Raw genomic sequence first — 22,259 nt, 5'->3', positions numbered from 1 at the left:
TGATCACCAATACTAAATTAATGATCCCTTCTGTATCACTAAAATAGGTGCTGTGGCTAAGTGGGTAAAGCGCCTGTCTCGTAAACAGGAAATCCTGAGTTCAAATGTCAGCAGCACCTTATTATTGGTCCTTACCTGTAAAAATAATTTTCATCACGCAAATGTTTAATACGTTTTAAAAAGAAAAGTATTGTTCTGTGAACATTAGAATGGGTCATCTTAAATTGAAAAACAAAAAAACGTGGTGTTGTGAAGATTTTCAAAGTAATGTTTTGAATGAAAAAGGGAAAAATGAGTGACAAAGAGCAAAATAGAGATAAAAAATCATTCTAGAGTTGAATTCAAGTAATGCATTCTTAAAGAAGGCATGATTAAAACATTTATGAACAAGATAAGCAATATATCAATGAGGTGTTTATCAATAGGATCAGTATCCTCGTCTAAAGTATTTGAGTAGAGCGTTTTCTGAACTGAGAAATGATTATGAAAGTAAAAAACTCAGGATTCTCTTGAACACCATATGGCAAACTGTTCCTTAAAGCATTTTCAAGAGGGTGCTGTGGCTTAGCTGGTTAAAGCGCCTGTCTAGTAAACAGGAGATCCTGAGTTCAAATCTCAGCAAAGCCTTGCTTTCCTCATTCTTAAATAAAAAACTATTTTCATTAATTCGTCCTGCGATTCAATTAAATTAGAAAAATCTGATTTATCTTTCGGTTGAAGAGATCATCTTAAACCTAATAAAAACTGAAAGTGTTTTCAATATTATAGTAACAATACTGTGATTGCAAAATCAAAAAGGTATTTCAATGAGCAAGAGGCAAATGAAATATAACCCTAGATTTGAGCAAAATTGATGAATATATGTAAAACACTTATTTATGAACTATTCAAAATATGGGATTGCGTTTAAAATGTGTTCTTTTGTAATACAACATAGCTATTCCTGTTTACAGATTAGGAATCCTTGCTTGTTTAACATTAGAATACATATTAAGACACTTTAACACAGGCACAGAATTTGATCACCAATACTAAATTAATGATCCCTTCTGTATCACTAAAATAGGTGCTGTGGCTAAGTGGTTAAAGCGCCTGTCTCGTAAACAGGAAATCCTGAGTTCAAATCTCAGCAGCACCTTATTATTGGTCCTTACATGTAAAAATATTTTTCATCACGCAAATGTTTAATACATTTTAAAAAGAAAAGTGTTGTTCTGTGAACATTAGAATGGGTCATCTTAAATTGAAAAACAAAAAAACCTGGTATTGTGAAGATTTTCAAAGTAATGCTTTGAATGAAAAAGGGAAAAAAGAGTGACAAAGAGCAAAATAGAGATAAAAAATCATTCTAGAGTTGAATTCAAGTAATGCATTCTTAAAGAAGGCATAATTAAAACATTTATGAACAGGATAAGCAATATATCAATGAGGTGTTTATGAATAGGATCAGTATCCTCATCTAAACTATTTGAGTAGTGCGTTTTCTGAACTGAGAAATGATTATGAAAGTGAAAAACTCAGGTTTCTCTTGAACACCATATGGCAAACTGTTCCTTAAAGCATTTTCAAGAGGGTGCTGTGGCTTAGCTGGTTAAAGCGCCTGTCTAGTAAACAGGAGATCCTGAGTTCAAATCTCAGCAGTGCCTTGCTTTCGTCATTCTTAAATAAAACATTATTTTCATTAAGTCGTCCTGCGATTCAATTAAATTAGAAAAGTCTGATTTATCTTTCGGTTGAACAGATCATCTTAAACCTAATAAAAACTGAAAGTGTTTTCAATATTATAGTAACAATACTGTGATTTCAAAATTAAAAAGGTATTTCAATGAGCAAGAGGCAGATGAAATATGACCCTAGATTTGAGCAATATTGATGAATATATGTAAAACACTTATTTATGAACTATTCAAAATATGGGATTGAGTTTAAAATGTGTTCTTTTTTAATACAACATAGCTATTCTTGTTTACAGATTAGGAATCCTTGCTTGTTTAACATTAGAATACATATTAAGACACTTTAACACAGGCACAGAATTTGATCACCAATACTAAATTAATGATCCCTTCTGTATCACTAAAGTAGGTGCTGTGGCTAAGTGGTTAAAGCGCCTGTCTCGTAAATAGGCCTGGGCGAAGCACTACGCTACGCTCGCGTAGTTTGCGAAGTTCGCGCTACTTCGCACTACGCGAACTGCACGTAGCACAGTGCGAACACGCGTAGCGTAGTGTTGCGTAGTGCTGCGGTCATTTTTTGCTTGCTCGCGGTCCTCAACGTCAAGTTGGCGACCGCGAGCAAGCAAAATGACATCCTGGCGAGACTTTTTCCTTGTTCGCGATCGCGAGCATGGATAATAAACCTCCCGGCGAGATTCCCAACGCGAGAAGGTCAGGTTTCTCATTGCGAGGGGTCGCGTATGCTCGCGACCGCTCGCGATGAGAAACTACCAGTTCGCGTTGAGAACGCTGCAGCTCGAGGAAAAATCTACTCGAGCAGCAGAAAACTACAGCTCGCACTGTGGAAGATGCCATTTTCAATGATTGCACAGTGCCGGTTGCTTGTCCGCACTGTGCAATCATTGAAAACAACATCTTGCACAGTGCGAACATGTTACTTCGCAGTTCGCGAAGTGCTACGCGTAGCTCGCGTAGTGCGAACTTCACTTTGCGTAGCTTCGCGAAGTGCTACTTCGCGAACTACGCCCACCCTTACTCGTAAACAGGAAATCCTGAGTTCAAATCTCAGCAGCACCTTATTATTGGTCCTTACATGTAAAAATAATTTTCATCACGCAAATGTTTAATACATTTTAAAAAGAAAAGAGTTGTTCTGTGAACATTAGAATGGGTCATCTTAAATTGAAAAACAAAAAAACGTGGTATTGTGAAGATTTTCAAAGTAATGCTTTGAATGAAAAAGGGAAAAAAGGGTGACAAAGAGCAAAATAGAGATAAAAAATCATTCTAGAGTTGAAATCAAGTAATGCATTCTTAAAGAAGGCATAATTAAAACATTTATGAACAGGATAAGCAATATATCAATGAGGTGTTTATCAATAGGATCAGTATCCTCGTCTAAAGTAGTTGAGTAGAGCGTTTTCTGAACTGAGAAATGATTATGAAAGTGAAAAACTCAGGAGTCTCTTGAACACCATTTGGCAAACTGTTCCTTAAAGCATTTTCAAGATTGTGCTGTGGCTTATCTGGTTAAAGCACCTGTCTAGTAAACAGGAGATCCTGAGTTCAAATCTCAGCAGTGCCTTGCTTTCCTCATTCTTAAATAAAAAATTATTTTCATTAAGTCGTCCTGCGATTCAATTAAATTAGAAAAGTCTGATTTATCTTTCGGTTGAACAGATCATCTTAAACCTAATAAAAACTGAAAGTGTTTTCAATATTATAGTAACAATACTTTGATTGCAAAAATCAAAAAGGTATTTCAATGAGCAAGAGGCAGATGAAATATAACCCTAGATTTGAGCAATATTGATGAATATATGTAAAACACTTATTTATGAACTATTCAAAATATGGGATTGAGTTTAAAATGTGTTCTTTTGTAATACAACATAGCTATTCTTGTTTACATATTAGGAATCCTTGCTTGTTTAACATTAGAATACATATTAAGACACTTTAACACAGGCACAGAATTTGATCACCAATACTAAATTAATGATCCCTTCTGTATCACTAAAAAAGGTGCTGTGGCTAAGTGGTTAAAGCGCCTGTCTCGTAAACAGGAAATCCTGAGTTCAAATCTCAGCAGCACCTTATTATTGGTCCTTACATGTAAAAATAATTTTCATCACGCAAATGTTTAATACATTTTAAAAAGAAAAGTGTTGTTCTGTGAACATTAGAATGGGTCATCTTAAATTGAAAAACAAAAAAACATGGTATTGTGAAGATTTTCAAAGTAATGCTTTGAATGAAAAAGGGAAAAAAGAGTGACAAAGAGCAAAATAGAGATAAAAAATCATTCTAGAGTTGAATTCAAGTAATGCATTCTTAAAGAAGGCATAATTAAAACATTTATGAACAGGATAAGCAATATATCAATGAGGTGTTTATCAATAGGATCAGTATCCTCGTCTAAACTATTTGAGTAGTACGTTTTCTGAACTGAGAAATGATTATGAAAGTGAAAAACTCAGGTTTCTCTTGAACACCATATGGCAAACTGTTCCTCAAAACTTTTTCAAGAGGGTGCTGTGCCTTAGCTGATTAAAGCGCCTGTCTAGTAAACAGGAGATCCTGAGTTCAAATCTCAGCAGTGCCTTGCTTTCCTCATTCTTAAATAAAAAATTATTTTCATTAAGTCGTCCTGCGATTCAATTAAAATAGAAAAGTCTGATTATCTTTCGGTTGAACAGATCATCTTAAACCTAATAAAAACTGAAAGTGTTTTCAATATTATAGTAACAATACTGTGATTGCAACATCAAAAAGGTATTTCATTGAGCAAGAGGCATATGAAATATAACCCTAGATTTGAGCAATATTGATGAATATATGTAAAACACTTATTTATGAACTATTCAAAATATGGGATTGAGTTTAAAATGTGTTCTTTTTTAATACAACATAGCTATTCTTGTTTACAGATTAGGAATCCTTGCTTGTTTAACATTAGAATACATATTAAGACACTTTAACACAGGCACAGAATTTGATCACCAATACTAAATTAATGATCCCTTCTATATCGCTAAAGTAGGTGCTGTGGCTAAGTGGTTAAAGCGCCTGTCTCGTAAACAAGAAATCCTGAGTTCAAATCTCAGCAGCACCTTATTATTGGTCCTTACATGTAAAAATAATTTTCATCACGCAAATGTTTAATACATTTTAAAAAGAAAAGTGTTGTTCTTTGAACATTAGAATGGGTCATCTTAAATTGAAAAACAAAAAAACGTGGTATTGTGAAGATTTTCAAAGTAATGCTTTGAATGAAAAAGGGAAAAAAGAGTGACAAAGAGCAAAATAGAGATAAAAAATCATTCTAGAGTTGAAATCAAGTAATGCATTCTTAAAGAAGGCATAATTAAAACATTTATGAACAGGATAAGCAATATATCAATGAGGTGTTTATCAATAGGATCAGTATCCTCGTCTAAAGTAGTTGAGTAGAGCGTTTTCTGAACTGAGAAATGATTATGAAAGTAAAAAACTCAGGATTCTCTTGAACACCATATGGCAAACTGTTCCTTAAAGCATTTTCAAGAGGGTGCTGTGGCTTAGCTGGTTAAAGCGCCTGTCTAGTAAACAGGAGATCCTGAGTTCAAATCTCAGCAGTGCCTTGCTTTCCTCATTCTTAAATAAAAAACTATTTTCATTAATTCGTCCTGCGATTCAATTAAATTAGAAAAGTCTGATTTATCTTTCGGTTGAAGAGATCATCTTAAACCTAATAAAAACTGAAAGTGTTTTCAATATTATAGTAACAATACTGTGATTGCAAAATCAAAAAGGTATTTCAATGAGCAAGAGGCAGATGAAATATAAGCCTAGATTTGAGCAATATTGATGAATATATGTAAAACACTTATTTATGAACTATTCAAAATATGGGATTGCGTTTAAAATGTGTTCTTTTGTAATACAACATAGCTATTCCTGTTTACAGATTAGGAATCCTTGCTTGTTTAACATTAGAATACATATTAAGACACTTTAACACAGGCACAGAATTTGATCACCAATACTAAATTAATGATCCCTTCTGTATCACTAAAATAGGTGCTGTGGCTAAGTGGTTAAAGCGCCTGTCTCGTAAACAGGAAATCCTGAGTTCAAATCTCAGCAGCACCTTATTATTGGTCCTTACATGTAAAAATATTTTTCATCACGCAAATGTTTAATACATTTTAAAAAGAAAAGTGTTGTTCTGTGAACATTAGAATGGGTCATCTTAAATTGAAAAACAAAAAAACCTGGTATTGTGAAGATTTTCAAAGTAATGCTTTGAATGAAAAAGGGAAAAAAGAGTGACAAAGAGCAAAATAGAGATAAAAAATCATTCTAGAGTTGAAATCAAGTAATGCATTCTTAAAGAAGGCATAATTAAAACATTTATGAACAGGATAAGCAATATATCAATGAGGTGTTTATGAATAGGATCAGTATCCTCATCTAAACTATTTGAGTAGTGCGTTTTCTGAACTGAGAAATGATTATGAAAGTGAAAAACTCAGGTTTCTCTTGAACACCATATGGCAAACTGTTCCTTAAAGCATTTTCAAGAGGGTGCTGTGGCTTAGCTGGTTAAAGCGCCTGTCTAGTAAACAGGAGATCCTGAGTTCAAATCTCAGCAGTGCCTTGCTTTCGTCATTCTTAAATAAAACATTATTTTCATTAAGTCGTCCTGCGATTCAATTAAATTAGAAAAGTCTGATTTATCTTTCGGTTGAACAGATCATCTTAAACCTAATAAAAACTGAAAGTGTTTTCAATATTATAGTAACAATACTGTGATTGCAAAATTAAAAAGGTATTTCAATGAGCAAGAGGCAGATGAAATATGACCCTAGATTTGAGCAATATTGATGAATATATGTAAAACACTTATTTATGAACTATTCAAAATATGGGATTGAGTTTAAAATGTGTTCTTTTTTAATACAACATAGCTATTCTTGTTTACAGATTAGGAATCCTTGCTTGTTTAACATTAGAATACATATTAAGACACTTTAACACAGGCACAGAATTTGATCACCAATACTAAATTAATGATCCCTTCTGTATCACTAAAGTAGGTGCTGTGGCTAAGTGGTTAAAGCGCCAGTCTCGTAAACAGGAAATCCTGAGTTCAAATCTCAGCAGCACCTTATTATTGGTCCTTACATGTAAAAATAATTTTCATCACGCAAATGTTTAATACATTTTAAAAAGAAAAGAGTTGTTCTGTGAACATTAGAATGGGTCATCTTAAATTGAAAAACAAAAAAACGTGGTATTGTGAAGATTTTCAAAGTAATGCTTTGAATGAAAAAGGGAAAAAAGGGTGACAAAGAGCAAAATAGAGATAAAAAATCATTCTAGAGTTGAAATCAAGTAATGCATTCTTAAAGAAGGCATAATTAAAACATTTATGAACAGGATAAGCAATATATCAATGAGGTGTTTATCAATAGGATCAGTATCCTCGTCTAAAGTAGTTGAGTAGAGCGTTTTCTGAACTGAGAAATGATTATGAAAGTGAAAAACTCAGGAGTCTCTTGAACACCATATGGCAAACTGTTCCTTAAAGCATTTTCAAGATTGTGCTGTGGCTTAGCTGGTTAAAGCGCCTGTCTAGTAAACAGGAGATCCTGAGTTCAAATCTCAGCAGTGCCTTGCTTTCCTCATTCTTAAATAAAAAATTATTTTCATTAAGTCGTCCTGCGATTCAATTAAATTAGAAAAGTCAGATTTATCTTTCGGTTGAACAGATCATCTTAAACCTAATAAAAACTGAAAGTGTTTTCAATATTATAGTAACAATACTTTGATTGCAAAAATCAAAAAGGTATTTCAATGAGCAAGAGGCAGATGAAATATAACCCTAGATTTGAGCAATATTGATGAATATATGTAAAACACTTATTTATGAACTATTCAAAATATGGGATTGAGTTTAAAATGTGTTCTTTTGTAATACAACATAGCTATTCTTGTTTACAGATTAGGAATCCTTGCTTGTTTAACATTAGAATACATATTAAGACACTTTAACACAGGCACAGAATTTGATCACCAATACTAAATTAATGATCCCTTCTGTATCACTAAAAAAGGTGCTGTGGCTAAGTGGTTAAAGCGCCTGTCTCGTAAACAGGAAATCCTGAGTTCAAATCTCAGCAGCACCTTATTATTGGTCCTTACATGTAAAAATAATTTTCATCACGCAAATGTTTAATACATTTTAAAAAGAAAAGTGTTGTTCTGTGAACATTAGAATGGGTCATCTTAAATTGAAAAACAAAAAAACATGGTATTGTGAAGATTTTCAAAGTAATGCTTTGAATGAAAAAGGGAAAAAAGAGTGAGAAAGAGCAAAATAGAGATAAAAAATCATTCTAGAGTTGAATTCAAGTAATGCATTCTTAAAGAAGGCATAATTAAAACATTTATGAACAGGATAAGCAATATATCAATGAGGTGTTTATGAATAGGATCAGTATCCTCATCTAAACTATTTGAGTAGTGCGTTTTCTGAACTGAGAAATGATTATGAAAGTGAAAAACTCAGGTTTCTCTTGAACACCATATGGCAAACTGTTCCTTAAAGCATTTTCAAGAGGGTGCTGTGGCTTAGCTGGTTAAAGCACCTGTCTAGTAAACAGGAGATCCTGAGTTCAAATCTCAGCAGTGCCTTGCTTTCGTCATTCTTAAATAAAACATTATTTTCATTAAGTCGTCCTGCGATTCAATTAAATTAGAAAAGTCTGATTTATCTTTCGGTTGAACAGATCATCTTAAACCTAATAAAAACTGAAAGTGTTTTCAATATTATAGTAACAATACTGTGATTGCAAAATTAAAAAGCTATTTCAATGAGCAAGAGGCGGATGAAATATGACCCTAGATTTGAGCAATATTGATGAATATATGTAAAACACTTATTTATGAACTATTCAAAATATGGGATTGAGTTTAAAATGTGTTCTTTTTTAATACAACATAGCTATTCTTGTTTACAGATTAGGAATCCTTGCTTGTTTAACATTAGAATACATATTAAGACACTTTAACACAGGCACAGAATTTGATCACCAATACTAAATTAATGATCCCTTCTGTATCACTAAAGTAGGTGCTGTGGCTAAGTGGTTAAAGCGCCTGTCTCGTAAACAGGAAATCCTGAGTTCAAATCTCAGCAGCACCTTATTATTGGTCCTTACATGTAAAAATAATTTTCATCACGCAAATGTTTAATACATTTTAAAAAGAAAAGAGTTGGTCTGTGAACATTAGAATGGGTCATCTTAAATTGAAAAACAAAAAAACGTGGTATTGTGAAGATTTTCAAAGTAATGCTTTGAATGAAAAAGGGAAAAAAGGGTGACAAAGAGCAAAATAGAGATAAAAAATCATTCTAGAGTTGAAATCAAGTAATGCATTCTTAAAGAAGGCATAATTAAAACATTTATGAACAGGATAAGCAATATATCAATGAAGTGTTTATCAATAGGATCAGTATCCTCGTCTAAAGTAGTTGAGTAGAGCGTTTTCTGAACTGAGAAATGATTATGAAAGTGAAAAACTCAGGAGTCTCTTGAACACCATATGGCAAACTGTTCCTTAAAGCATTTTCAAGAGGGTGCTGTGGCTTAGCTGGTTAAAGCGCCTGTCTAGTAAACAGGAGATCCTGAGTTCAAATCTCAGCAGTGCCTTGCTTTCCTCATTCTTAAATAAAAAACTATTTTCATTAATTAGTCCTGCGATTCAATTAAATAAGAAAAGTCTGATTTATCTTTCGGTTGAACAGATCATCTTAAACCTAATAAAAACTGAAAGTGTTTTCAATATTATAGTAACAATACTGTGATTGCAACATTAAAAAGGTATTTCATTGAGCAAGAGGCATATGAAATATAACCCTAGATTTGAGCAATATTGATGAATATATGTAAAACACTTATTTATGAACTATTCAAAATATGGGATTGAGTTTAAAATGTGTTCTTTTTTAATACAACATAGCTATTCTTGTTTACAGATTAGGAATCCTTGCTTGTTTAACATTAGAATACATATTAAGACACTTTAACACAGGCATAGAATTTGATCACCAATACTAAATTAATGATCCCTTCTGTATCACTAAAATAGGTGCTGTGGCTAAGTGGGTAAAGCGCCTGTCTCGTAAACAGGAAATCCTGAGTTCAAATGTCAGCAGCACCTTATTATTGGTCCTTACCTGTAAAAATAATTTTCATCACGCAAATGTTTAATACGTTTTAAAAAGAAAAGTATTGTTCTGTGAACATTAGAATGGGTCATCTTAAATTGAAAAACAAAAAAACGTGGTGTTGTGAAGATTTTCAAAGTAATGTTTTGAATGAAAAAGGGAAAAATGAGTGACAAAGAGCAAAATAGAGATAAAAAATCATTCTAGAGTTGAATTCAAGTAATGCATTCTTAAAGAAGGCATGATTAAAACATTTATGAACAAGATAAGCAATATATCAATGAGGTGTTTATCAATAGGATCAGTATCCTCGTCTAAAGTATTTGAGTAGAGCGTTTTCTGAACTGAGAAATGATTATGAAAGTAAAAAACTCAGGATTCTCTTGAACACCATATGGCAAACTGTTCCTTAAAGCATTTTCAAGAGGGTGCTGTGGCTTAGCTGGTTAAAGCGCCTGTCTAGTAAACAGGAGATCCTGAGTTCAAATCTCAGCAAAGCCTTGCTTTCCTCATTCTTAAATAAAAAACTATTTTCATTAATTCGTCCTGCGATTCAATTAAATTAGAAAAATCTGATTTATCTTTCGGTTGAAGAGATCATCTTAAACCTAATAAAAACTGAAAGTGTTTTCAATATTATAGTAACAATACTGTGATTGCAAAATCAAAAAGGTATTTCAATGAGCAAGAGGCAAATGAAATATAACCCTAGATTTGAGCAAAATTGATGAATATATGTAAAACACTTATTTATGAACTATTCAAAATATGGGATTGCGTTTAAAATGTGTTCTTTTGTAATACAACATAGCTATTCCTGTTTACAGATTAGGAATCCTTGCTTGTTTAACATTAGAATACATATTAAGACACTTTAACACAGGCACAGAATTTGATCACCAATACTAAATTAATGATCCCTTCTGTATCACTAAAATAGGTGCTGTGGCTAAGTGGTTAAAGCGCCTGTCTCGTAAACAGGAAATCCTGAGTTCAAATCTCAGCAGCACCTTATTATTGGTCCTTACATGTAAAAATATTTTTCATCACGCAAATGTTTAATACATTTTAAAAAGAAAAGTGTTGTTCTGTGAACATTAGAATGGGTCATCTTAAATTGAAAAACAAAAAAACCTGGTATTGTGAAGATTTTCAAAGTAATGCTTTGAATGAAAAAGGGAAAAAAGAGTGACAAAGAGCAAAATAGAGATAAAAAATCATTCTAGAGTTGAATTCAAGTAATGCATTCTTAAAGAAGGCATAATTAAAACATTTATGAACAGGATAAGCAATATATCAATGAGGTGTTTATGAATAGGATCAGTATCCTCATCTAAACTATTTGAGTAGTGCGTTTTCTGAACTGAGAAATGATTATGAAAGTGAAAAACTCAGGTTTCTCTTGAACACCATATGGCAAACTGTTCCTTAAAGCATTTTCAAGAGGGTGCTGTGGCTTAGCTGGTTAAAGCGCCTGTCTAGTAAACAGGAGATCCTGAGTTCAAATCTCAGCAGTGCCTTGCTTTCGTCATTCTTAAATAAAACATTATTTTCATTAAGTCGTCCTGCGATTCAATTAAATTAGAAAAGTCTGATTTATCTTTCGGTTGAACAGATCATCTTAAACCTAATAAAAACTGAAAGTGTTTTCAATATTATAGTAACAATACTGTGATTTCAAAATTAAAAAGGTATTTCAATGAGCAAGAGGCAGATGAAATATGACCCTAGATTTGAGCAATATTGATGAATATATGTAAAACACTTATTTATGAACTATTCAAAATATGGGATTGAGTTTAAAATGTGTTCTTTTTTAATACAACATAGCTATTCTTGTTTACAGATTAGGAATCCTTGCTTGTTTAACATTAGAATACATATTAAGACACTTTAACACAGGCACAGAATTTGATCACCAATACTAAATTAATGATCCCTTCTGTATCACTAAAGTAGGTGCTGTGGCTAAGTGGTTAAAGCGCCTGTCTCGTAAATAGGCCTGGGCGAAGCACTACGCTACGCTCGCGTAGTTTGCGAAGTTCGCGCTACTTCGCACTACGCGAACTGCACGTAGCACAGTGCGAACACGCGTAGCGTAGTGTTGCGTAGTGCTGCGGTCATTTTTTGCTTGCTCGCGGTCCTCAACGTCAAGTTGGCGACCGCGAGCAAGCAAAATGACATCCTGGCGAGACTTTTTCCTTGTTCGCGATCGCGAGCATGGATAATAAACCTCCCGGCGAGATTCCCAACGCGAGAAGGTCAGGTTTCTCATTGCGAGGGGTCGCGTATGCTCGCGACCGCTCGCGATGAGAAACTACCAGTTCGCGTTGAGAACGCTGCAGCTCGAGGAAAAATCTACTCGAGCAGCAGAAAACTACAGCTCGCACTGTGGAAGATGCCATTTTCAATGATTGCACAGTGCCGGTTGCTTGTCCGCACTGTGCAATCATTGAAAACAACATCTTGCACAGTGCGAACATGTTACTTCGCAGTTCGCGAAGTGCTACGCGTAGCTCGCGTAGTGCGAACTTCACTTTGCGTAGCTTCGCGAAGTGCTACTTCGCGAACTACGCCCACCCTTACTCGTAAACAGGAAATCCTGAGTTCAAATCTCAGCAGCACCTTATTATTGGTCCTTACATGTAAAAATAATTTTCATCACGCAAATGTTTAATACATTTTAAAAAGAAAAGAGTTGTTCTGTGAACATTAGAATGGGTCATCTTAAATTGAAAAACAAAAAAACGTGGTATTGTGAAGATTTTCAAAGTAATGCTTTGAATGAAAAAGGGAAAAAAGGGTGACAAAGAGCAAAATAGAGATAAAAAATCATTCTAGAGTTGAAATCAAGTAATGCATTCTTAAAGAAGGCATAATTAAAACATTTATGAACAGGATAAGCAATATATCAATGAGGTGTTTATCAATAGGATCAGTATCCTCGTCTAAAGTAGTTGAGTAGAGCGTTTTCTGAACTGAGAAATGATTATGAAAGTGAAAAACTCAGGAGTCTCTTGAACACCATTTGGCAAACTGTTCCTTAAAGCATTTTCAAGATTGTGCTGTGGCTTATCTGGTTAAAGCACCTGTCTAGTAAACAGGAGATCCTGAGTTCAAATCTCAGCAGTGCCTTGCTTTCCTCATTCTTAAATAAAAAATTATTTTCATTAAGTCGTCCTGCGATTCAATTAAATTAGAAAAGTCTGATTTATCTTTCGGTTGAACAGATCATCTTAAACCTAATAAAAACTGAAAGTGTTTTCAATATTATAGTAACAATACTTTGATTGCAAAAATCAAAAAGGTATTTCAATGAGCAAGAGGCAGATGAAATATAACCCTAGATTTGAGCAATATTGATGAATATATGTAAAACACTTATTTATGAACTATTCAAAATATGGGATTGAGTTTAAAATGTGTTCTTTTGTAATACAACATAGCTATTCTTGTTTACATATTAGGAATCCTTGCTTGTTTAACATTAGAATACATATTAAGACACTTTAACACAGGCACAGAATTTGATCACCAATACTAAATTAATGATCCCTTCTGTATCACTAAAAAAGGTGCTGTGGCTAAGTGGTTAAAGCGCCTGTCTCGTAAACAGGAAATCCTGAGTTCAAATCTCAGCAGCACCTTATTATTGGTCCTTACATGTAAAAATAATTTTCATCACGCAAATGTTTAATACATTTTAAAAAGAAAAGTGTTGTTCTGTGAACATTAGAATGGGTCATCTTAAATTGAAAAACAAAAAAACATGGTATTGTGAAGATTTTCAAAGTAATGCTTTGAATGAAAAAGGGAAAAAAGAGTGACAAAGAGCAAAATAGAGATAAAAAATCATTCTAGAGTTGAATTCAAGTAATGCATTCTTAAAGAAGGCATAATTAAAACATTTATGAACAGGATAAGCAATATATCAATGAGGTGTTTATCAATAGGATCAGTATCCTCGTCTAAACTATTTGAGTAGTACGTTTTCTGAACTGAGAAATGATTATGAAAGTGAAAAACTCAGGTTTCTCTTGAACACCATATGGCAAACTGTTCCTCAAAACTTTTTCAAGAGGGTGCTGTGCCTTAGCTGATTAAAGCGCCTGTCTAGTAAACAGGAGATCCTGAGTTCAAATCTCAGCAGTGCCTTGCTTTCCTCATTCTTAAATAAAAAATTATTTTCATTAAGTCGTCCTGCGATTCAATTAAAATAGAAAAGTCTGATTATCTTTCGGTTGAACAGATCATCTTAAACCTAATAAAAACTGAAAGTGTTTTCAATATTATAGTAACAATACTGTGATTGCAACATCAAAAAGGTATTTCATTGAGCAAGAGGCATATGAAATATAACCCTAGATTTGAGCAATATTGATGAATATATGTAAAACACTTATTTATGAACTATTCAAAATATGGGATTGAGTTTAAAATGTGTTCTTTTTTAATACAACATAGCTATTCTTGTTTACAGATTAGGAATCCTTGCTTGTTTAACATTAGAATACATATTAAGACACTTTAACACAGGCACAGAATTTGATCACCAATACTAAATTAATGATCCCTTCTATATCGCTAAAGTAGGTGCTGTGGCTAAGTGGTTAAAGCGCCTGTCTCGTAAACAAGAAATCCTGAGTTCAAATCTCAGCAGCACCTTATTATTGGTCCTTACATGTAAAAATAATTTTCATCACGCAAATGTTTAATACATTTTAAAAAGAAAAGTGTTGTTCTTTGAACATTAGAATGGGTCATCTTAAATTGAAAAACAAAAAAACGTGGTATTGTGAAGATTTTCAAAGTAATGCTTTGAATGAAAAAGGGAAAAAAGAGTGACAAAGAGCAAAATAGAGATAAAAAATCATTCTAGAGTTGAAATCAAGTAATGCATTCTTAAAGAAGGCATAATTAAAACATTTATGAACAGGATAAGCAATATATCAATGAGGTGTTTATCAATAGGATCAGTATCCTCGTCTAAAGTAGTTGAGTAGAGCGTTTTCTGAACTGAGAAATGATTATGAAAGTAAAAAACTCAGGATTCTCTTGAACACCATATGGCAAACTGTTCCTTAAAGCATTTTCAAGAGGGTGCTGTGGCTTAGCTGGTTAAAGCGCCTGTCTAGTAAACAGGAGATCCTGAGTTCAAATCTCAGCAGTGCCTTGCTTTCCTCATTCTTAAATAAAAAACTATTTTCATTAATTCGTCCTGCGATTCAATTAAATTAGAAAAGTCTGATTTATCTTTCGGTTGAAGAGATCATCTTAAACCTAATAAAAACTGAAAGTGTTTTCAATATTATAGTAACAATACTGTGATTGCAAAATCAAAAAGGTATTTCAATGAGCAAGAGGCAGATGAAATATAAGCCTAGATTTGAGCAATATTGATGAATATATGTAAAACACTTATTTATGAACTATTCAAAATATGGGATTGCGTTTAAAATGTGTTCTTTTGTAATACAACATAGCTATTCCTGTTTACAGATTAGGAATCCTTGCTTGTTTAACATTAGAATACATATTAAGACACTTTAACACAGGCACAGAATTTGATCACCAATACTAAATTAATGATCCCTTCTGTATCACTAAAATAGGTGCTGTGGCTAAGTGGTTAAAGCGCCTGTCTCGTAAACAGGAAATCCTGAGTTCAAATCTCAGCAGCACCTTATTATTGGTCCTTACATGTAAAAATATTTTTCATCACGCAAATGTTTAATACATTTTAAAAAGAAAAGTGTTGTTCTGTGAACATTAGAATGGGTCATCTTAAATTGAAAAACAAAAAAACCTGGTATTGTGAAGATTTTCAAAGTAATGCTTTGAATGAAAAAGGGAAAAAAGAGTGACAAAGAGCAAAATAGAGATAAAAAATCATTCTAGAGTTGAAATCAAGTAATGCATTCTTAAAGAAGGCATAATTAAAACATTTATGAACAGGATAAGCAATATATCAATGAGGTGTTTATGAATAGGATCAGTATCCTCATCTAAACTATTTGAGTAGTGCGTTTTCTGAACTGAGAAATGATTATGAAAGTGAAAAACTCAGGTTTCTCTTGAACACCATATGGCAAACTGTTCCTTAAAGCATTTTCAAGAGGGTGCTGTGGCTTAGCTGGTTAAAGCGCCTGTCTAGTAAACAGGAGATCCTGAGTTCAAATCTCAGCAGTGCCTTGCTTTCGTCATTCTTAAATAAAACATTATTTTCATTAAGTCGTCCTGCGATTCAATTAAATTAGAAAAGTCTGATTTATCTTTCGGTTGAACAGATCATCTTAAACCTAATAAAAACTGAAAGTGTTTTCAATATTATAGTAACAATACTGTGATTGCAAAATTAAAAAGGTATTTCAATGAGCAAGAGGCAGATGAAATATGACCCTAGATTTGAGCAATATTGATGAATATATGTAAAACACTTATTTATGAACTATTCAAAATATGGGATTGAGTTTAAAATGTGTTCTTTTTTAATACAACATAGCTATTCTTGTTTACAGATTAGGAATCCTTGCTTGTTTAACATTAGAATACATATTAAGACACTTTAACACAGGCACAGAATTTGATCACCAATACTAAATTAATGATCCCTTCTGTATCACTAAAGTAGGTGCTGTGGCTAAGTGGTTAAAGCGCCAGTCTCGTAAACAGGAAATCCTGAGTTCAAATCTCAGCAGCACCTTATTATTGGTCCTTACATGTAAAAATAATTTTCATCACGCAAATGTTTAATACATTTTAAAAAGAAAAGAGTTGTTCTGTGAACATTAGAATGGGTCATCTTAAATTGAAAAACAAAAAAACGTGGCATTGTGAAGATTTTCAAAGTAATGCTTTGAATGAAAAAGGGAAAAAAGGGTGACAAAGAGCAAAATAGAGATAAAAAATCATTCTAGAGTTGAAATCAAGTAATGCATTCTTAAAGAAGGCATAATTAAAACATTTATGAACAGGATAAGCAATATATCAATGAGGTGTTTATCAATAGGATCAGTATCCTCGTCTAAAGTAGTTGAGTAGAGCGTTTTCTGAACTGAGAAATGATTATGAAAGTGAAAAACTCAGGAGTCTCTTGAACACCATATGGCAAACTGTTCCTTAAAGCATTTTCAAGATTGTGCTGTGGCTTAGCTGGTTAAAGCGCCTGTCTAGTAAACAGGAGATCCTGAGTTCAAATCTCAGCAGTGCCTTGCTTTCCTCATTCTTAAATAAAAAATTATTTTCATTAAGTCGTCCTGCGATTCAATTAAATTAGAAAAGTCAGATTTATCTTTCGGTTGAACAGATCATCTTAAACCTAATAAAAACTGAAAGTGTTTTCAATATTATAGTAACAATACTTTGATTGCAAAAATCAAAAAGGTATTTCAATGAGCAAGAGGCAGATGAAATATAACCCTAGATTTGAGCAATATTGATGAATATATGTAAAACACTTATTTATGAACTATTCAAAATATGGGATTGAGTTTAAAATGTGTTCTTTTGTAATACAACATAGCTATTCTTGTTTACAGATTAGGAATCCTTGCTTGTTTAACATTAGAATACATATTAAGACACTTTAACACAGGCACAGAATTTGATCACCAATACTAAATTAATGATCCCTTCTGTATCACTAAAAAAGGTGCTGTGGCTAAGTGGTTAAAGCGCCTGTCTCGTAAACAGGAAATCCTGAGTTCAAATCTCAGCAGCACCTTATTATTGGTCCTTACATGTAAAAATAATTTTCATCACGCAAATGTTTAATACATTTTAAAAAGAAAAGTGTTGTTCTGTGAACATTAGAATGGGTCATCTTAAATTGAAAAACAAAAAAACATGGTATTGTGAAGATTTTCAAAGTAATGCTTTGAATGAAAAAGGGAAAAAAGAGTGAGAAAGAGCAAAATAGAGATAAAAAATCATTCTAGAGTTGAATTCAAGTAATGCATTCTTAAAGAAGGCATAATTAAAACATTTATGAACAGGATAAGCAATATATCAATGAGGTGTTTATGAATAGGATCAGTATCCTCATCTAAACTATTTGAGTAGTGCGTTTTCTGAACTGAGAAATGATTATGAAAGTGAAAAACTCAGGTTTCTCTTGAACACCATATGGCAAACTGTTCCTTAAAGCATTTTCAAGAGGGTGCTGTGGCTTAGCTGGTTAAAGCACCTGTCTAGTAAACAGGAGATCCTGAGTTCAAATCTCAGCAGTGCCTTGCTTTCGTCATTCTTAAATAAAACATTATTTTCATTAAGTCGTCCTGCGATTCAATTAAATTAGAAAAGTCTGATTTATCTTTCGGTTGAACAGATCATCTTAAACCTAATAAAAACTGAAAGTGTTTTCAATATTATAGTAACAATACTGTGATTGCAAAATTAAAAAGCTATTTCAATGAGCAAGAGGCGGATGAAATATGACCCTAGATTTGAGCAATATTGATGAATATATGTAAAACACTTATTTATGAACTATTCAAAATATGGGATTGAGTTTAAAATGTGTTCTTTTTTAATACAACATAGCTATTCTTGTTTGGAGATTAGGAATCCTTGCTTGTTTAACATTAGAATACATATTAAGACACTTTAACACAGGCACAGAATTTGATCACCAATACTAAATTAATGATCCCTTCTGTATCACTAAAGTAGGTGCTGTGGCTAAGTGGTTAAAGCGCCTGTCTCGTAAACAGGAAATCCTGAGTTCAAATCTCAGCAGCACCTTATTATTGGTCCTTACATGTAAAAATAATTTTCATCACGCAAATGTTTAATACATTTTAAAAAGAAAAGAGTTGGTCTGTGAACATTAGAATGGGTCATCTTAAATTGAAAAACAAAAAAACGTGGTATTGTGAAGATTTTCAAAGTAATGCTTTGAATGAAAAAGGGAAAAAAGGGTGACAAAGAGCAAAATAGAGATAAAAAATCATTCTAGAGTTGAAATCAAGTAATGCATTCTTAAAGAAGGCATAATTAAAACATTTATGAACAGGATAAGCAATATATCAATGAAGTGTTTATCAATAGGATCAGTATCCTCGTCTAAAGTAGTTGAGTAGAGCGTTTTCTGAACTGAGAAATGATTATGAAAGTGAAAAACTCAGGAGTCTCTTGAACACCATATGGCAAACTGTTCCTTAAAGCATTTTCAAGAGGGTGCTGTGGCTTAGCTGGTTAAAGCGCCTGTCTAGTAAACAGGAGATCCTGAGTTCAAATCTCAGCAGTGCCTTGCTTTCCTCATTCTTAAATAAAAAACTATTTTCATTAATTCGTCCTGCGATTCAATTAAATTAGAAAAGTCTGATTTATCTTTCGGTTGAACAGATCATCTTAAACCTAATAAAAACTGAAAGTGTTTTCAATATTATAGTAACAATACTGTGATTGCAACATCAAAAAGGTATTTCATTGAGCAAGAGGCATATGAAATATAACCCTAGATTTGAGCAATATTGATGAATATATGTAAAACACTTATTTATGAACTATTCAAAATATGGGATTGAGTTTAAAATGTGTTCTTTTTTAATACAACATAGCTATTCTTGTTTACAGATTAGGAATCCTTGCTTGTTTAACATTAGAATACATATTAAGACACTTTAACACAGGCACAGAATTTGATCACCAATACTAAATTAATGATCCCTTCTATATCGCTAAAGTAGGTGCTGTGGCTAAGTGGTTAAAGCGCCTGTCTCGTAAACAAGAAATCCTGAGTTCAAATCTCAGCAGCACCTTATTATTGGTCCTTACATGGAAAAATAATTTTCATCACGCAAATGTTTAATACATTTTAAAAAGAAAAGTGTTGTTCTTTGAACATTAGAATGGGTCATCTTAAATTGAAAAACAAAAAAACGTGGTATTGTGAAGATTTTCAAAGTAATGCTTTGAATGAAAAAGGGAAAAAAGAGTGACAAAGAGCAAAATAGAGATAAAAAATCATTCTAGAGTTGAAATCAAGTAATGCATTCTTAAAGAAGGCATAATTAAAACATTTATGAACAGGATAAGCAATATATCAATGAGGTGTTTATCAATAGGATCAGTATCCTCGTCTAAAGTAGTTGAGTAGAGCGTTTTCTGAACTGAGAAATGATTATGAAAGTAAAAAACTCAGGATTCTCTTGAACACCATATGGCAAACTGTTCCTTAAAGCATTTTCAAGAGGGTGCTGTGGCTTAGCTGGTTAAAGCGCCTGTCTAGTAAACAGGAGATCCTGAGTTCAAATCTCAGCAGTGCCTTGCTTTCCTCATTCTTAAATAAAAAACTATTTTCATTAATTCGTCCTGCGATTCAATTAAATTAGAAAAGTCTGATTTATCTTTCGGTTGAACAGATCATCTTAAACCTAATAAAAACTGAAAGTGTTTTCAATATTATAGTAACAATACTGTGATTGCAACATCAAAAAGGTATTTCAATGAGCAAGAGGCAGATGAAATATAACCCTAGATTTGAGCAATATTGATGAATATATGTAAAACACTTATTTATGAACTATTCAAAATATGGGATTGCGTTTAAAATGTGTTCTTTTGTAATACAACATAGCTATTCCTGTTTACAGATTAGGAATCCTTGCTTGTTTAACATTAGAATACATATTAAGACACTTTAACACAGGCACAGAATTTGATCACCAATACTAAATTAATGATCCCTTCTGTATCACTAAAATAGGTGCTGTGGCTAAGTGGTTAAAGCGCCTGTCTCGTAAACAGGAAATCCTGAGTTCAAATCTCAGCAGCACCTTATTATTGGTCCTTACATGTAAACATATTTTTCATCACGCAAATGTTTAATACATTTTAAAAAGAAAAGTGTTGTTCTGTGAACATTAGAATGGGTCATCTTAAATTGAAAAACAAAAAAACCTGGTATTGTGAAGATTTTCAAAGTAATGCTTTGAATGAAAAAGGGAAAAAAGAGTGACAAAGAGCAAAATAGAGATAAAAAATCATTCTAGAGTTGAATTCAAGTAATGCATTCTTAAAGAAGGCATAATTAAAACATCTATGAACAGGATAAGCAATATATCAATGAGGTGTTTATCAATAGGATCAGTATCCTCGTCTAAAGTAGTTGAGTAGAGCGTTTTCTGAACTGAGAAATGATTATGAAAGTGAAAAACTCAGGAGTCTCTTGAACACCATATGGCAAACTGTTCCTTAAAGCATTTTCAAGAGGGTGCTGTGGCTTAGCTGGTTAAAGCGCCTGTCTAGTAAACAGGAGATCCTGAGTTCAAATCTCAGCAGTGCCTTGCTTTCCTCATTCTTAAATAAAAAATAATTTTCATTAAGTCGTCCTGCGATTCAATTAAATTAGAAAAGTCTGATTTATCTTTCGGTTGAACAGATCATCTTAAACCTAATAAAAACTGAAAGTGTTTTCAATATTATAGTAACAATACTTTGATTGCAAAAATCAAAAAGGTATTTCAATGAGCAAGAGGCAGATGAAATATAACCCTAGATTTGAGCAATATTGATGAATATATGTAAAACACTTATTTATGAACTATTCAAAATATGGGATTGAGTTTAAAATGTGTTCTTTTGTAATACAACATAGCTATTCTTGTTTACAGATTAGGAATCCTTGCTTGTTTAACATTAGAATACATATTAAGACACTTTAACACAGGCACAGAATTTGATCACCAATACTAAATTAATGATCCCTTCTGTATCACTAAAAACGGTGCTGTGGCTAAGTGGTTAAAGCGCCTGTCTCGTAAACAGGAAATCCTGAGTTCAAATCTCAGCAGCACCTTATTATTGGTCCTTACATGTAAAAATAATTTTCATCACGCAAATGTTTAATACATTTTAAAAAGAAAAGTGTTGTTCTGTGAACATTAGAATGGGTCATCTTAAATTGAAAAACAAAAAAACATGGTATTGTGAAGATTTTCAAAGTAATGCTTTGAATGAAAAAGGGAAAAAAGAGTGACAAAGAGCAAAATAGAGATAAAAAATCATTCTAGAGTTGAATTCAAGTAATGCATTCTTAAAGAAGGCATAATTAAAACATTTATGAACAGGATAAGCAATATATCAATGAGGTGTTTATCAATAGGATCAGTATCCTCGTCTAAACTATTTGAGTAGTACGTTTTCTGAACTGAGAAATGATTATGAAAGTGAAAAATCAGGTTTCTCTTGAACACCATATGGCAAACTGTTCCTCAAAACTTTTTCAAGAGGGTGCTGTGCCTTAGCTGATTAAAGCGCCTGTCTAGTAAACAGGAGATCCTGAGTTCAAATCTCAGCAGTGCCTTGCTTTCCTTATTCTTAAATAAAAAATTATTTTCATTAAGTCGTCCTGCGATTCAATT

At 32.8% G+C, this 22,259-nt stretch overlaps 29 non-coding genes across 29 annotated transcripts; all 29 read left to right on the top strand.

The window, feature by feature from the left end:
- Positions 1–1,065: 1,065 nt before the first annotated feature.
- TRNAT-CGU (transfer RNA threonine (anticodon CGU)) lies at positions 1,066–1,138 on the top strand. The gene has a single exon. It is a non-coding gene; the product is annotated as a tRNA-Thr (tRNA).
- Positions 1,139–1,572: 434 nt separating this feature from the next.
- TRNAT-AGU (transfer RNA threonine (anticodon AGU)) lies at positions 1,573–1,646 on the top strand. Its single transcript has one exon. It is a non-coding gene; the product is annotated as a tRNA-Thr (tRNA).
- A 2,054-nt stretch (positions 1,647–3,700) lies between these two features.
- Positions 3,701–3,773, top strand: TRNAT-CGU (transfer RNA threonine (anticodon CGU)). Its single transcript has one exon. It is a non-coding gene; the product is annotated as a tRNA-Thr (tRNA).
- A 945-nt stretch (positions 3,774–4,718) lies between these two features.
- TRNAT-CGU (transfer RNA threonine (anticodon CGU)) lies at positions 4,719–4,791 on the top strand. Its single transcript has one exon. It is a non-coding gene; the product is annotated as a tRNA-Thr (tRNA).
- Positions 4,792–5,225: 434 nt separating this feature from the next.
- On the top strand, positions 5,226–5,299 carry TRNAT-AGU (transfer RNA threonine (anticodon AGU)). The gene has a single exon. It is a non-coding gene; the product is annotated as a tRNA-Thr (tRNA).
- Positions 5,300–5,737: 438 nt separating this feature from the next.
- Positions 5,738–5,810, top strand: TRNAT-CGU (transfer RNA threonine (anticodon CGU)). Its single transcript has one exon. It is a non-coding gene; the product is annotated as a tRNA-Thr (tRNA).
- Positions 5,811–6,244: 434 nt separating this feature from the next.
- TRNAT-AGU (transfer RNA threonine (anticodon AGU)) lies at positions 6,245–6,318 on the top strand. Its single transcript has one exon. It is a non-coding gene; the product is annotated as a tRNA-Thr (tRNA).
- A 438-nt stretch (positions 6,319–6,756) lies between these two features.
- Positions 6,757–6,829, top strand: TRNAT-CGU (transfer RNA threonine (anticodon CGU)). Its single transcript has one exon. It is a non-coding gene; the product is annotated as a tRNA-Thr (tRNA).
- Positions 6,830–7,776: 947 nt separating this feature from the next.
- Positions 7,777–7,849, top strand: TRNAT-CGU (transfer RNA threonine (anticodon CGU)). The gene has a single exon. It is a non-coding gene; the product is annotated as a tRNA-Thr (tRNA).
- Positions 7,850–8,283: 434 nt separating this feature from the next.
- On the top strand, positions 8,284–8,357 carry TRNAT-AGU (transfer RNA threonine (anticodon AGU)). Its single transcript has one exon. It is a non-coding gene; the product is annotated as a tRNA-Thr (tRNA).
- A 438-nt stretch (positions 8,358–8,795) lies between these two features.
- On the top strand, positions 8,796–8,868 carry TRNAT-CGU (transfer RNA threonine (anticodon CGU)). Its single transcript has one exon. It is a non-coding gene; the product is annotated as a tRNA-Thr (tRNA).
- A 434-nt stretch (positions 8,869–9,302) lies between these two features.
- Positions 9,303–9,376, top strand: TRNAT-AGU (transfer RNA threonine (anticodon AGU)). The gene has a single exon. It is a non-coding gene; the product is annotated as a tRNA-Thr (tRNA).
- Positions 9,377–10,833: 1,457 nt separating this feature from the next.
- On the top strand, positions 10,834–10,906 carry TRNAT-CGU (transfer RNA threonine (anticodon CGU)). Its single transcript has one exon. It is a non-coding gene; the product is annotated as a tRNA-Thr (tRNA).
- Positions 10,907–11,340: 434 nt separating this feature from the next.
- On the top strand, positions 11,341–11,414 carry TRNAT-AGU (transfer RNA threonine (anticodon AGU)). The gene has a single exon. It is a non-coding gene; the product is annotated as a tRNA-Thr (tRNA).
- A 2,054-nt stretch (positions 11,415–13,468) lies between these two features.
- TRNAT-CGU (transfer RNA threonine (anticodon CGU)) lies at positions 13,469–13,541 on the top strand. Its single transcript has one exon. It is a non-coding gene; the product is annotated as a tRNA-Thr (tRNA).
- Positions 13,542–14,486: 945 nt separating this feature from the next.
- Positions 14,487–14,559, top strand: TRNAT-CGU (transfer RNA threonine (anticodon CGU)). Its single transcript has one exon. It is a non-coding gene; the product is annotated as a tRNA-Thr (tRNA).
- A 434-nt stretch (positions 14,560–14,993) lies between these two features.
- Positions 14,994–15,067, top strand: TRNAT-AGU (transfer RNA threonine (anticodon AGU)). Its single transcript has one exon. It is a non-coding gene; the product is annotated as a tRNA-Thr (tRNA).
- A 438-nt stretch (positions 15,068–15,505) lies between these two features.
- On the top strand, positions 15,506–15,578 carry TRNAT-CGU (transfer RNA threonine (anticodon CGU)). Its single transcript has one exon. It is a non-coding gene; the product is annotated as a tRNA-Thr (tRNA).
- A 434-nt stretch (positions 15,579–16,012) lies between these two features.
- On the top strand, positions 16,013–16,086 carry TRNAT-AGU (transfer RNA threonine (anticodon AGU)). The gene has a single exon. It is a non-coding gene; the product is annotated as a tRNA-Thr (tRNA).
- Positions 16,087–16,524: 438 nt separating this feature from the next.
- Positions 16,525–16,597, top strand: TRNAT-CGU (transfer RNA threonine (anticodon CGU)). The gene has a single exon. It is a non-coding gene; the product is annotated as a tRNA-Thr (tRNA).
- A 947-nt stretch (positions 16,598–17,544) lies between these two features.
- Positions 17,545–17,617, top strand: TRNAT-CGU (transfer RNA threonine (anticodon CGU)). The gene has a single exon. It is a non-coding gene; the product is annotated as a tRNA-Thr (tRNA).
- A 434-nt stretch (positions 17,618–18,051) lies between these two features.
- Positions 18,052–18,125, top strand: TRNAT-AGU (transfer RNA threonine (anticodon AGU)). Its single transcript has one exon. It is a non-coding gene; the product is annotated as a tRNA-Thr (tRNA).
- A 438-nt stretch (positions 18,126–18,563) lies between these two features.
- TRNAT-CGU (transfer RNA threonine (anticodon CGU)) lies at positions 18,564–18,636 on the top strand. The gene has a single exon. It is a non-coding gene; the product is annotated as a tRNA-Thr (tRNA).
- Positions 18,637–19,070: 434 nt separating this feature from the next.
- On the top strand, positions 19,071–19,144 carry TRNAT-AGU (transfer RNA threonine (anticodon AGU)). Its single transcript has one exon. It is a non-coding gene; the product is annotated as a tRNA-Thr (tRNA).
- A 438-nt stretch (positions 19,145–19,582) lies between these two features.
- Positions 19,583–19,655, top strand: TRNAT-CGU (transfer RNA threonine (anticodon CGU)). Its single transcript has one exon. It is a non-coding gene; the product is annotated as a tRNA-Thr (tRNA).
- Positions 19,656–20,089: 434 nt separating this feature from the next.
- TRNAT-AGU (transfer RNA threonine (anticodon AGU)) lies at positions 20,090–20,163 on the top strand. Its single transcript has one exon. It is a non-coding gene; the product is annotated as a tRNA-Thr (tRNA).
- Positions 20,164–20,601: 438 nt separating this feature from the next.
- Positions 20,602–20,674, top strand: TRNAT-CGU (transfer RNA threonine (anticodon CGU)). The gene has a single exon. It is a non-coding gene; the product is annotated as a tRNA-Thr (tRNA).
- A 434-nt stretch (positions 20,675–21,108) lies between these two features.
- Positions 21,109–21,182, top strand: TRNAT-AGU (transfer RNA threonine (anticodon AGU)). The gene has a single exon. It is a non-coding gene; the product is annotated as a tRNA-Thr (tRNA).
- A 439-nt stretch (positions 21,183–21,621) lies between these two features.
- Positions 21,622–21,694, top strand: TRNAT-CGU (transfer RNA threonine (anticodon CGU)). The gene has a single exon. It is a non-coding gene; the product is annotated as a tRNA-Thr (tRNA).
- The last annotated feature ends 565 nt before the right edge of the window (positions 21,695–22,259 follow it).

Source organism: Triturus cristatus, chromosome 8, assembly GCF_964204655.1.
Source record: "Triturus cristatus chromosome 8, aTriCri1.1, whole genome shotgun sequence".
In the NCBI taxonomy this organism is placed as follows: Eukaryota; Metazoa; Chordata; class Amphibia; order Caudata; family Salamandridae; genus Triturus; species Triturus cristatus.
This window is presented reverse-complemented; position numbering and strand designations above follow the sequence as displayed.